The following is a 13,054-nucleotide window of genomic DNA, read 5'->3' on the forward strand; positions in this document are numbered from 1 at the left end:
CCCCTGCTATCGGCACCGCTGCCCCTTCTCTCCCCCTGGCTATCGGTGCCGCTGTCCCATTGCCAACGCCGATAGCCAGGGGGAGAGAAGCGGCGCCGGTAATGGGGCAACGGCACCGATAGCCAGGGGGGCATAAGGGGCAGCGGCAACCATTGCCGGCGCCGCTGCCCCGTTGCCTCCCCCATCCCTAGTTGTATAATTACCTGTTGCCGGGGTCGGGTCCGAGCTGCTTCAGGCCTCTGTTGTGTGTCCCCTGCATCATTGCTATGCGTTGCGAGACGCAATGACGAGTGACGTCTCTCGTCATTGCGCCGCGCCATGCAAAGCATAGCAACGACGCAGGGAATGCACACCGGAGGCCTGAAGCAGCGCTGACCCGACCCCAGCAACAGGTAATTATACAACCGGGGATGGGGGAGGCAACGGGGCAGCGGCGCTGGCAAAGGGTGCCGCTGCCCCTTCTTTCCCCCTGTCTGTCGACATCGCTGCCCCATTGCCGGCGCCAATTCTCTCCCCCTGGCTATCGGTGCCGGCAATGGGGCAGCGGCACTGATAGCCAGGGGGAGAGAAGGGGCAGCAGCGCCGATAGCAGGGGTAACCATCATACACTCATACTGTATTCACTTTGCCAAGTTATCGGACAACCTGGCCCCAAAATTATGGATTATAAAAGGATAGCAGCATAAGGGAAAAATACACATTTTAAACCCAAAAACCCATTTGAGTTTTTAAGTTCAAAATACAGGCCTACCTCCTCCCCTACAGCCTGCCTGTCCATCTCCAAAAATAGCCTTTTAATAATTGTACGCTCCTCCTTTGCATTGAAAAAAAGCAAACAGTAAAGTTGCCAGATGCGGCCATCCTTTCATCCATTTGTCCTTCTGCATCTATTTTCCCAAACCACGCACTCATACTGTTATTATGTCGCCAAGTAATTAGACTACCTGGCCCAAAAATTATGGATTATAAAAGGATAGCAGCATTAGTGAAAAATACACATTTTGAACCCAAAAACCCATTTGAGTTTTTAAGTTCAAAATACAGGCCTACCTCCTCCCCTACAGCCTGCCTGTCCATCTCCAAAAATACCCTTTTTAATAATTATACGCTCCTCCTTTGCATTGAAAAAAAGCAAACAGTAAAGTTGCCAGATGCGGCCATCCTTTCATCCATTTGTCCTTCTGTATCTATTTTCCCAAACCATGCACTCATACTGTTATTATGTCGCCAAGTAATTAGACTACCTGGCCCAAACATTATGAATTATAAAAGGATAGCAGCATTAGTGAAAAAAACACATTTTGAACCCAAAAACCCATTTGAGTTTTTAAGTTCAAAATACAGGCCTACCTCCTCCCCTACAGCCTGCCTGTCCATCTCCAAAAATACGATTTTTAATAATTATACGCTTCTCCTTTGCATTGAAAAAAAGCAAACAGTAAAGTTGCCAGATGCGGCCATCCTTTCATCCATTTGTCCTTCTGCATCTATTTTCCCAAACCATGCACTCATACTGTTATTATGTCGCCAAGTAATTAGACTACCTGGCCAAAACATTATGAATTATAAAAGGATAGCAGCATTAGTGAAAAAAACACATTTTGAACCCAAAAACCCATTTGAGTTTTTAAGTTCAAAATACAGGCCTACCTCCTCCCCTACAGCCTGCCTGTCCATCTCCAAAAATACGATTTTTAATAATTATACGCCTCTCCTTTGCATTGAAAAAAGCAAACAGTAAAGTTGCCAGATGCGGCCATCCTTTCATCCATTTGTCCTTCTGCATCTATTTTCCCAAACCATGCACTCATACTGTTATTATGTCGCCAAGTAATTAGACTACCTTGCCCAAAAATTATGGATTATAAAAGGGTAGCAGCATAAGGGAACATTACCGTATTTATCGGGGTGTACAACGCACCGGCCTATAACACGCACCCTCATTTTACCAAGGATATTTGGGTAAAAAAAGCTTTTACTCAAATATCCTTCATAAAATGAGGGTGCATGTGTGTGCATGTGTGTACCCCGATACACTGCTTCTCAACCCACAGAGCCCCCAGGAAAGGCAGGGGGAGAGAGGCCGTCGCTGCCTGCTTCTCTCCCCCTGCCTTTCCTGGGGTCTAGAGCCCTGCTACCGCCGCTTCTCTCCCCCTGCTATCGGCACCGCTGCCCCTTCTCTCCCCCTGGCTATCGGTGCCGCTGTCCCATTGCCAACGCCGATAGCCAGGGGGAGAGAAGCGGCGCCGGTAATGGGGCAACGGCACCGATAGCCAGGGGGGCATAAGGGGCAGCGGCAACCATTGCCGGCGCCGCTGCCCCGTTGCCTCCCCCATCCCTAGTTGTATAATTACCTGTTGCCGGGGTCGGGTCCGAGCTGCTTCAGGCCTCTGTTGTGTGTCCCCTGCATCATTGCTATGCGTTGCGAGACGCAATGACGAGTGACGTCTCTCGTCATTGCGCCGCGCCATGCAAAGCATAGCAACGACGCAGGGAATGCACACCGGAGGCCTGAAGCAGCGCTGACCCGACCCCAGCAACAGGTAATTATACAACCGGGGATGGGGGAGGCAACGGGGCAGCGGCGCCGGCAAAGGGTGCCGCTGCCCCTTCTTTCCCCCTGTCTGTCGACATCGCTGCCCCATTGCCGGCGCCAATTCTCTCCCCCTGGCTATCGGTGCCGGCAATGGGGCAGCGGCACTGATAGCCAGGGGGAGAGAAGGGGCAGCAGCGCCGATAGCAGGGGTAACCATCATACACTCATACTGTATTCACTTTGCCAAGTTATCGGACAACCTGGCCCCAAAATTATGGATTATAAAAGGATAGCAGCATAAGGGAAAAATACACATTTTAAACCCAAAAACCCATTTGAGTTTTTAAGTTCAAAATACAGGCCTACCTCCTCCCCTACAGCCTGCCTGTCCATCTCCAAAAATAGCCTTTTAATAATTGTACGCTCCTCCTTTGCATTGAAAAAAAGCAAACAGTAAAGTTGCCAGATGCGGCCATCCTTTCATCCATTTGTCCTTCTGCATCTATTTTCCCAAACCACGCACTCATACTGTTATTATGTCGCCAAGTAATTAGACTACCTGGCCCAAAAATTATGGATTATAAAAGGATAGCAGCATTAGTGAAAAATACACATTTTGAACCCAAAAACCCATTTGAGTTTTTAAGTTCAAAATACAGGCCTACCTCCTCCCCTACAGCCTGCCTGTCCATCTCCAAAAATACCCTTTTTAATAATTATACGCTCCTCCTTTGCATTGAAAAAAAGCAAACAGTAAAGTTGCCAGATGCGGCCATCCTTTCATCCATTTGTCCTTCTGTATCTATTTTCCCAAACCATGCACTCATACTGTTATTATGTCGCCAAGTAATTAGACTACCTGGCCCAAACATTATGAATTATAAAAGGATAGCAGCATTAGTGAAAAAAACACATTTTGAACCCAAAAACCCATTTGAGTTTTTAAGTTCAAAATACAGGCCTACCTCCTCCCCTACAGCCTGCCTGTCCATCTCCAAAAATACGATTTTTAATAATTATACGCTTCTCCTTTGCATTGAAAAAAAGCAAACAGTAAAGTTGCCAGATGCGGCCATCCTTTCATCCATTTGTCCTTCTGCATCTATTTTCCCAAACCATGCACTCATACTGTTATTATGTCGCCAAGTAATTAGACTACCTGGCCAAAACATTATGAATTATAAAAGGATAGCAGCATTAGTGAAAAAAACACATTTTGAACCCAAAAACCCATTTGAGTTTTTAAGTTCAAAATACAGGCCTACCTCCTCCCCTACAGCCTGCCTGTCCATCTCCAAAAATACGATTTTTAATAATTATACGCCTCTCCTTTGCATTGAAAAAAGCAAACAGTAAAGTTGCCAGATGCGGCCATCCTTTCATCCATTTGTCCTTCTGCATCTATTTTCCCAAACCATGCACTCATACTGTTATTATGTCGCCAAGTAATTAGACTACCTTGCCCAAAAATTATGGATTATAAAAGGGTAGCAGCATAAGGGAACATTACCGTATTTATCGGGGTGTACAACGCACCGGCCTATAACACGCACCCTCATTTTACCAAGGATATTTGGGTAAAAAAAGCTTTTACTCAAATATCCTTCATAAAATGAGGGTGCGTGTGTGTGCATGTGTGTACCCTGATACACTGCTTCTCAACCCACAGAGCCCCCAGGAAAGGCAGGGGGAGAGAGGCCGTCGCTGCCTGCTTCTCTCCCCCTGCCTTTCCTGGGGTCTAGAGCCCTGCTACCGCCGCTTCTCTCCCCCTGCTATCGGCACCGCTGCCCCTTCTCTCCCCCTGGCTATCGGTGCCGCTGTCCCATTGCCAACGCCGATAGCCAGGGGGAGAGAAGCGGCGCCGGTAATGGGGCAACGGCACCGATAGCCAGGGGGGCATAAGGGGCAGCGGCAACCATTGCCGGCGCCGCTGCCCCGTTGCCTCCCCCATCCCTAGTTGTATAATTACCTGTTGCCGGGGTCGGGTCCGAGCTGCTTCAGGCCTCTGTTGTGTGTCCCCTGCATCATTGCTATGCGTTGCGAGACGCAATGACGAGTGACGTATCTCGTCATTGCGCCGCGCCATGCAAAGCATAGCAACGACGCAGGGAATGCACACCGGAGGCCTGAAGCAGCGCTGACCCGACCCCAGCAACAGGTAATTATACAACCGGGGATGGGGGAGGCAACGGGGCAGCGGCGCCGGCAAAGGGTGCCGCTGCCCCTTCTTTCCCCCTGTCTGTCGACATCGCTGCCCCATTGCCGGCGCCAATTCTCTCCCCCTGGCTATCGGTGCCGGCAATGGGGCAGCGGCACTGATAGCCAGGGGGAGAGAAGGGGCAGCAGCGCCGATAGCAGGGGTAACCATCATACACTCATACTGTATTCACTTTGCCAAGTTATCGGACAACCTGGCCCCAAAATTATGGATTATAAAAGGATAGCAGCATAAGGGAAAAATACACATTTTGAACCCAAAAACCCATTTGAGTTTTTAAGTTCAAAATACAGGCCTACCTCCTCCCCTACAGCCTGCCTGTCCATCTCCAAAAATACCCTTTTAATAATTATACGCTCCTCCTTTGCAATGAAAAAAAGCAAACAGTAAAGTTGCCAGATGCGGCCATCCTTTCATCCATTTGTCCTTCTGCATCTATTTTCCCAAACCACGCACTCATACTGTTATTATGTCGCCAAATAATTAGACTACCTGGCCCAAAAATTATGGATTATAAAAGGATAGCAGCATAAGGGAAAAATACACATTTTGAACCAAAAAACCCATTTGAGTTTTTAAGTTCAAAATACAGGCCTACCTCCTCCCCTACAGCCTGCCTGTCCATCTCCAAAAATACCCTTTTTAATAATTATACGCTCCTCCTTTGCATTGAAAAAAAGCAAACAGTAAAGTTGCCAGATGCGGCCATCCTTTCATCCATTTGTCCTTCTGCATCTATTTTCCCAAACCATGCACTCATACTGTTATTATGTCGCCAAGTAATTAGACTACCTGGCCCAAACATTATGAATTATAAAAGGATAGCAGCATTAGTGAAAAAAACACATTTTGAACCCAAAAACCCATTTGAGTTTTTAAGTTCAAAATACAGGCCTACCTCCTTCCCTACAGCCTGCCTGTCCATCTCCAAAAATACGATTTTTAATAATTATACGCTTCTCCTTTGCATTGAAAAAAAGCAAACAGTAAAGTTGCCAGATGCGGCCATCCTTTCATCCATTTGTCCTTCTGCATCTATTTTCCCAAACCATGCACTCATACTGTTATTATGTCGCCAAGTAATTAGACTACCTGGCCCAAAAATTATGGATTATAAAAGGATAGCAGCATTAGTGAAAAATACACATTTTAAACCCAAAAACCCATTTGAGTTTTTAAGTTCAAAATACAGGCCTACCTCCTCCCCTACAGCCTGCCTGTCCATCTCCAAAAGTACCCTTTTTAATAATTATATGCTCCTCCTTTGCATTGAAAAAAAGCAAACAGTAAAGTTGCCAGATGCGGCCATCCTTTCATCCATTTGTCCTTCTGCATCTATTTTCCCAAACCATGCACTCATACTGTTATAATGTCGCCAAGTAATTAGACTACCTGGCCCAAAAATTATGGATTATAAAAGGATAGCAGCATTAGGAAAAAATACACCTTTTGAATCCAAAAACCCATTTGAGTTTTTAAGTTCAAAATACAGGCCTACCTCCTCCCCTTCAGACTGCCTGTCCATCTCTAAAAATAGCCTTTTCCGAAATCATCCTATACTCATACTGTGCTCTTGCCGCAAAGTTTTCGTTCTACCTTGCCCAAAAATTATGGATTATATAAGGGTAGCAGCATATGGGAAAATTACACATTTTGAACCCAAAAACCCATGAGAGCGTTCAAGTTCAAAATGTAGGCTTCCTCCTCCCCTTCAGCTTTCCTCTCCATCACCAAAATTGGACTTTTTACTAATTTTACACTCCTTTGCTTTGAAAAAAGTATCCATATGTTGCCATCCTTTCATCCATTTGTCCTTCTACACAGATTTTCCCAAACCATCCTACACTCATACTCTTCTCATTTCATCAAATTATCAGAATACCTGGCCCCAAAAATTATGGATTATGAAAGGGTAGAAGCATAATGGGAAATTACATATTTTGAACCCAAAAACCCATTTGAGTTTTTAAGTTCAAAATAAAGGTCTACTTTCTCCCCTGCAGCCTGCCTGCCCATCTCCAAAAATAGACTTTTCCCAAATCATCCTACACTCATACTGTTTTCGTTTCATCAAATTATCAGAATACCTGGCCCAAAAATTATGGATTATAAAAGGGTAGCAGCCTATGGGTAAATAACTAATTTTGAACCCAAAAACCATGAGGGTTTTAAGATTTAAAATGTAGGCCGCCTCCTCCTCCCCTTCAGCCTTCCTATCCATCTCCAAAATTGGCCTTTCTACCAATTTACACTCTTTTGCTTTTAAAAAATACAGTACAGTTTCCATATGTTGCCATCGTTTCATCCATTTGTCTTTCTACACTGATTTTCCCAAACCATCCTATACTCATACTGTTCTCATGTCGCCAAGTTATCAAAATACCTTGCCCAAAATTATGGATTATGAAAGGGTAGAAGCATAATGGAAAATTAAATATTTTGAACCAAAAAACCCATTTGAATTTTTAAGTTCAAAATACAGGCCTACCTCCTCCTCTTCAGCCTGCCTGTCCATTTCTAAAATTAGCCTTTTTCCAAATCATCCAACACTCATACTGTGCTCATGTCACCAAGTTTTCGGTCTATCTTGCCAAAAATTATGGATTATAAAATGGTGGAAGCATACCGGAAAATTACATATTTTGAACCCAAAAACCCATTTGAGTTTTTAAATTCAAAATACAGGCCTAGCTACTCCCCTTCACCCTGCCTGTCCATCTTTAAAGGGGTACTCCGGTGAAAAACTTTTTTTTTTTAATCAACTGGTGCCAGAAAGTTAAACAGATTTGTAAATGACTTCTATTAAAAAATATTAATCCTTCCTGTACTTATTAGCTGCTGAATACTACAGCAAAAATTATTTTCTTTTTGAAACACAGAACTGTCTGCTGACATCACGAGCACAGTGCTCTCTGCTGACATATCTGTCCATTTTATGAACTGTCCAGAACAGCATATGTTTGCTATGGGGATTTCCTTTTACCCTGGACAGTTCCTAAAATGGAAAGAGATGTCAGCAGAGACCACTGTGCTCATGATGTCAGCAGAATTTCCACTGTAGTATTCAGCAGTTGTCAGCAGAATTTCCACTGTAGTATTCAGCAGAAAAAAGTTTTTCACCGGAGCACCCCTTTAACTCCTTGGGGACAGAGCCCATTATAACCCTAAGGACGGGAGCATTTTTTTTTGCAATTCTGACCACTGTCACTTTAAGCATTAATAACTCTGGGATGCCTTTACTTTTCATTCCGATTCTGAGATAGTTTTTTCGTGACATATTCTACTTTATGTTAGTGGTAATTTTTTGTCGATTCTTGCATCATTTCTTGGTGAAAAATTCCAAAATTTGATGAAAAAATTGAAAATGTAGCATTTTTCTAACTTTGAAGCTCTCTGCTTGTAAGGAAAACAGACATTCCAAATAAATTATATATTGATTTACAAATACAATATGTCTACTTTATGTTTGCATCATAAAGTTGACATGTTTTTACTTTTGGAAAAAATCAGAGGGCTTAAAAGTTCAGAAGCAATTTTTCAGGGGCCAGTTCAGTTTTGAAGTGGATTTGAAGGGCCTTCATATTAGAAATGCCCCATAAATTACACCATTATAAAAACTGCACCCCTCAAAGTATTCAAAATGACATTCAGTAAGTTTGTTAACCCTTTAGGTGTTTCACAGGAATAGCAGCAAAGTGAAGGAGAAAATTCAAAATCTTCATTTTTTACACTCGCATGTTCTTGTAGACCCAGTTTTTGAAATTTTACAAGGGGGAATAGGAGAAAAAGCCCCCCAAAATGTGTAACCCAATTTCTCTCAAGTATGGAAATGCCTTATATCTGTATGTCAAGTGTTCGGCGGGCGCATTAGAGGGCTCAGAATGGAAGGAGCGACAATGGGATTTTGGAGAGTGAATTTTGCTGAAATGGTTTTTGGGGGCATGTCACATTTAGGAAGCCCCTATGGTGCCAGAACAGCAAAAAAAAAAAACACATGGCATACTATTTAGGAAACTACACCCCTCAAGGCACGTAACAAGGGGTCCGGTGAGCCTTAACACCACACAGGTGTTTGACGACTTATTTGTTAAATTCGGATGTGTAAATGAAAAAAAAAATTCACTAAAGTGCAGTTTTTTTTCCCCAAATGTACCATTTCTACAAAGGGTAATGGGAGAAAAATCCCCCCAAAATGTGTAACACAATTTCTCCCGAGTACGGAGATACCCCATATGTGGCCCTAAACTGTTGCCTTGAAATAAGACAGGGCTCTGAAGTGCGCATTTGAGGCCTGAATAAGGAATTTTCAATAGGGGCGGACCCGGTTACAAGGACGGGGCTTGTCTCCACCAAAACCCTACAGCAGTGTTTCCCAAACAGGGTGCCTCCAGCTGTTGCAAGACTCACAGCCTGTCAGGACAGCCTATGGCTGTCCGGCAACACTGGGAGCTGTGGTTTTGCAACAGCTGGAGGCGCCGTTTAGGAAACACTGCCGTATGAGACGTTTTTCATTTTTATTGGGGGGGGGGGCGAAGTGTAAGGGGGTGTATATGTAGTGTTTTATTTTTTATTATTTGTTAGTGTAGTGTTTTTAGGGTATATTCACACAGGCAGGGGTTCACAATAAGTTTCCTTGAAGGAAACCCACTGTAGATCCGCCTGTGTGAATGTACCCTGTACATTCACATGGGGGGGGCGCCCCAAACCTTCAGCGGTGGCAAAATGACAACTCCCAGAATGCACTGACAGACCATACATGGAGGGAGTTGTAGTTTTACAACAGCTGTAGGCACACTGGTGGGGAATCACTGAGTTAGAAAACAGACTCTAGCTCAGTGATTCCAACCCATGTGCCTCCAGCTGTTGCAAGACAACTCCCAGCATGTACGGTCTGTCAGTGCACTCGGAGTTGTAGTTTTGCAACAGCTGGAGGCACACGGGTTGGAATCACTGAGTTAGGAAACAGACTCTAGTTCAGTGTTTCCCAACCAGTGTGCCTACAGCTGTTGCAAAACTACAATTCCCAGCGTGGTCATACAGTCAGGGATGCTGGGCATGTAGTTCTGCAATATCTGGCCCTTCAGATGTTGCAGAACTACAACTCCCAGCATGCCTGGACAGTCTGGGCATGCTAGGAGTTGTAGTTATGCAACAACTGGGGAAGAACAGTTTGGAGACCGCTAAGTAGTGGCCTCCAAACTGTAGCCCTCCAGATGTTGCAAAACTACAACTCCAAGCATGCCCAGACTGTCCAGGCATGTTGGGAGTTGTAGTTCTGCAACATCTGAAGGGCCAGATATTGCAGAACTACATGCCCAGCATCCCTGACTGTCTGGGCATGCTGGGAGTTATAGTTTTGCAACATCTGGAGGGCTACAGTTTGGAGACCACCATATCGTGGTCTCCAAACTGTGCCACTTCAGATGTTGCAAAACTACAACTCCCAGCATGCCCAGACAGTCAGTGAATGCTGAAATTTGTAGTTTTGCAACATCTGGAGGACCACAGTTTAGAGACCACTACACAGTGGTCTCCAAACTGTGACCCTCCAGATGCTGCAAAACTACAACTCCCAGCATGCCCAGACAGCCTTTGGCTGTGTGGGCATGCTGGGAGTTGTAGTTTTGCAGCTTATAGTGGGCACCATGGTTACACTACACAGGTGCAATCTCCTGCACTCATCAAGAGCAGCTGGGGAGTTTGAATTTTACACAGTTTGAAGTCTGAACTGTGCCGGAAGTATTTCACCTGCACTATAACCTGATGTATTTTCCAGTTGAATCAGGTTAGACTGCGGGTGAAGGGGTGATCATAAGTGGTCTATAATCATTAAAAAATTTTTAAAAGGTACATGAAAAAGATTTTAAGTATCACAGAGATAATCTGACTGGCGACAAAAGCATAGTAATCTCCGCAATCCAAATGGAAAATTAAATGCATGATTTAGAGCATCTTGCTAAGTGCAGTCCAAGATGGCTTTAAAAATATGGTCATCCCGCAAGATTTCTGTCGGTAAATGAAATGTACGCAGTTAATAAATTTGTGTGTACTAAATATGTCACTCCAAGGTACACCAAAACTTACACATCTGGAGGAAATGTGCGCAAAAAAAGACGCAAAAAAAAAAACAGCTTGCGCAAAACTTTGCGCAAAAAATTAAACACAATGTGTGTAAGCACTCCCTTCTCCAATTTCCCCAAATAGCAGGGGGGTGAAAGATATTGTAGGGAAAGAGTATAAAGAAAAAGGGGGGAGGTGTAGAATGCATTTGACTGATTTCACATTGGGGTGACCAAAACTAGGCAACCAGTACTACTCGCCAAGTTCGCACAAAAAAAGTCCCCTCCAGGAGCTCACAATTTATCAAAACCTGTGCAGAGGAAATGTTGCCCAGTTGCCCATAGCAACCAATCAGCTTGCTTATTTTATTTTTAACAAGGCCTCTGCAAAATTAATTTTAATCTGACAATGAAAATTAATCTGATTGGTTGCTATTGGCAACTGGTCAACTTTTCCTTTGCACAGATTTTGATAAATCTCACCAAAAATCTCTAAAGGATGAAAGATGATACTCTTCCTGTACATAGGTTTTGATAAATATCCCATGTGTCTAGAAGTTCAGCACTGAGGTCATTGAAATGATTGTGTTAGTTACATGAATCTGGTGTTAATAGTGAGAAATGTATAGAAAAACATGTAGTGTCCTACCTGTGCCGTCCATCAGATGAATGTTGCTGCATCCTAGGAGTTTGTTAAAAGGGAATAGAAAACAGAGCTATTTGTTTCCAAAAACAGCACCATACCTGTCCTCATGTTGTATGTAATATTACAAGTTTTCTCCATTCCCTTTTGAAGAATTGAGCAGCGATATCACACACAACATTAGGACAGAGGTGGTGCAGTTTTCAGAAGAAATCAGCTCTGATTTTCTCATCCTGGATTACCCCTTTCAACTTCTCTTTGCTGAATGTTTTCTTTATCCTGTCCTAGGCATTTTGAAGGAATGCTAGGAACCAATCTTCTTGGTTTGTTGGTTGTATTCGGCTGCTCCTGGCCATCCTCCCTCTGATCCTTGAAATGTCTTGTCTTCTTTGTTGCCTGATTATAAGAAGGGCAAAGATATAGCTAATCCCTTGTGAGGTCACATGTGTGATGTCACCAACCTTGTCTCACAGTTCTATAAGCGAGGGAAGAAATGTAAAAAAACACACACACATATAATAGATAGATAGATAGATACTTGTCTCTATTGCTATGGAAAAGGGTAATTTTTGAATATTTCTGCCATTTTCTTCTACATAGTAGTTCTATTCTGCATGCTTTAATATATATATATATATATATATATATATATATATATATATTTATATAAAAACTCAATCGGGGAGATTTATCAAAACCTGTGCAGAGGAAAAGTTGCCCAGCTGCCCATAGCAACCAATCAGATCACTTATTTCATTTTGCAGAGGCCTTCCTAAAAATGAAAGAAGCGATCCGATTGGTTGCTATGGGCAACTCAGCAACTTTTTCTCTGGACAGGTTTTGATAAATCTCCCCCAATGTGTGTATGTGTGTACGTTCCGGCATCACGTCCAAACGGCTAAAGATATTAACATGAAACTTGGTACACATGTTACTTATATGTCAACAACAAACATAGGATAGGTGATTTAACCCTTACTCACCCCCATTTGCCAGGGGCGGGGTTTATGCTTAAAGTCCCATACAAGTCAATGGGAAATGTGTGTTCCCACATAACTTCAAGAGATATTTCAATACCTGGTACACATATTACTGGTCGGGATAGGAGGTCGGGATATGAGGACAGGAAAGGAGGATGGGATAGGAGGTCGGGATAGGAGGACGGGATAGGAGGACCAGGATAAGAGGTCGGGATAGGAGGTCGGGATAGGAGGTCGAGATAGGAGGACGGGATAGGAGGACGGGATATGAGGACGGGGTAGGAGGATGGGATATGAGAACGTGATAGGAGGAAGGGATAGGGGACGGGATAGGAGGTCGAGATAGATGGACTGGATAGGAGGTCAGGATAGGAAGTCGGGATAGGAGGTCGAGATAGGAGGACGGGATAGGAGGACAAGATAGGAGGACGAGATAGGAGGATGGGATAGGAGGTCGAGATAGGAGGTCGGGATAGGAGGTTGGGATATGAGGATGGGATATGGGGTTGGAATATGACAACAATATATGAGGAGGGGATATGAAATCAAAAGCTTCCTCCTTTGTTTATTTTCCTCTCCAACAAGGATTAGAAAGGAAAAACCGGGCAATGCCGGGTA

General features: G+C 43.9%; 1 protein-coding gene across 12 annotated transcripts in view; it reads right to left on the reverse strand.

Moving 5' to 3' along the window:
* LOC130295447 (uncharacterized) overlaps positions 1–13,054 on the reverse strand; it is a 181,540-nt gene that overhangs the window by 57,703 nt on the left and 110,783 nt on the right. For 10 of the 12 annotated variants that reach the window (XM_056546217.1, XM_056546226.1, XM_056546225.1 and 7 more), the window contains one exon: positions 11,463–11,852. The exons of 1 other annotated variant lie outside the window; for it this stretch is intronic. The gene's annotated coding sequence lies outside the window, so the exon portion shown is untranslated. Of the gene's footprint in view, positions 1–11,462; positions 11,932–13,054 lie in introns of all 12 variants that reach the window. One more of the 12 variants, XM_056546220.1, reaches the window with a different exon arrangement.

The sequence above is a fragment of the Hyla sarda genome, chromosome 11 (assembly GCF_029499605.1).
Source record: "Hyla sarda isolate aHylSar1 chromosome 11, aHylSar1.hap1, whole genome shotgun sequence".
Taxonomy (NCBI): Eukaryota; Metazoa; Chordata; class Amphibia; order Anura; family Hylidae; genus Hyla; species Hyla sarda.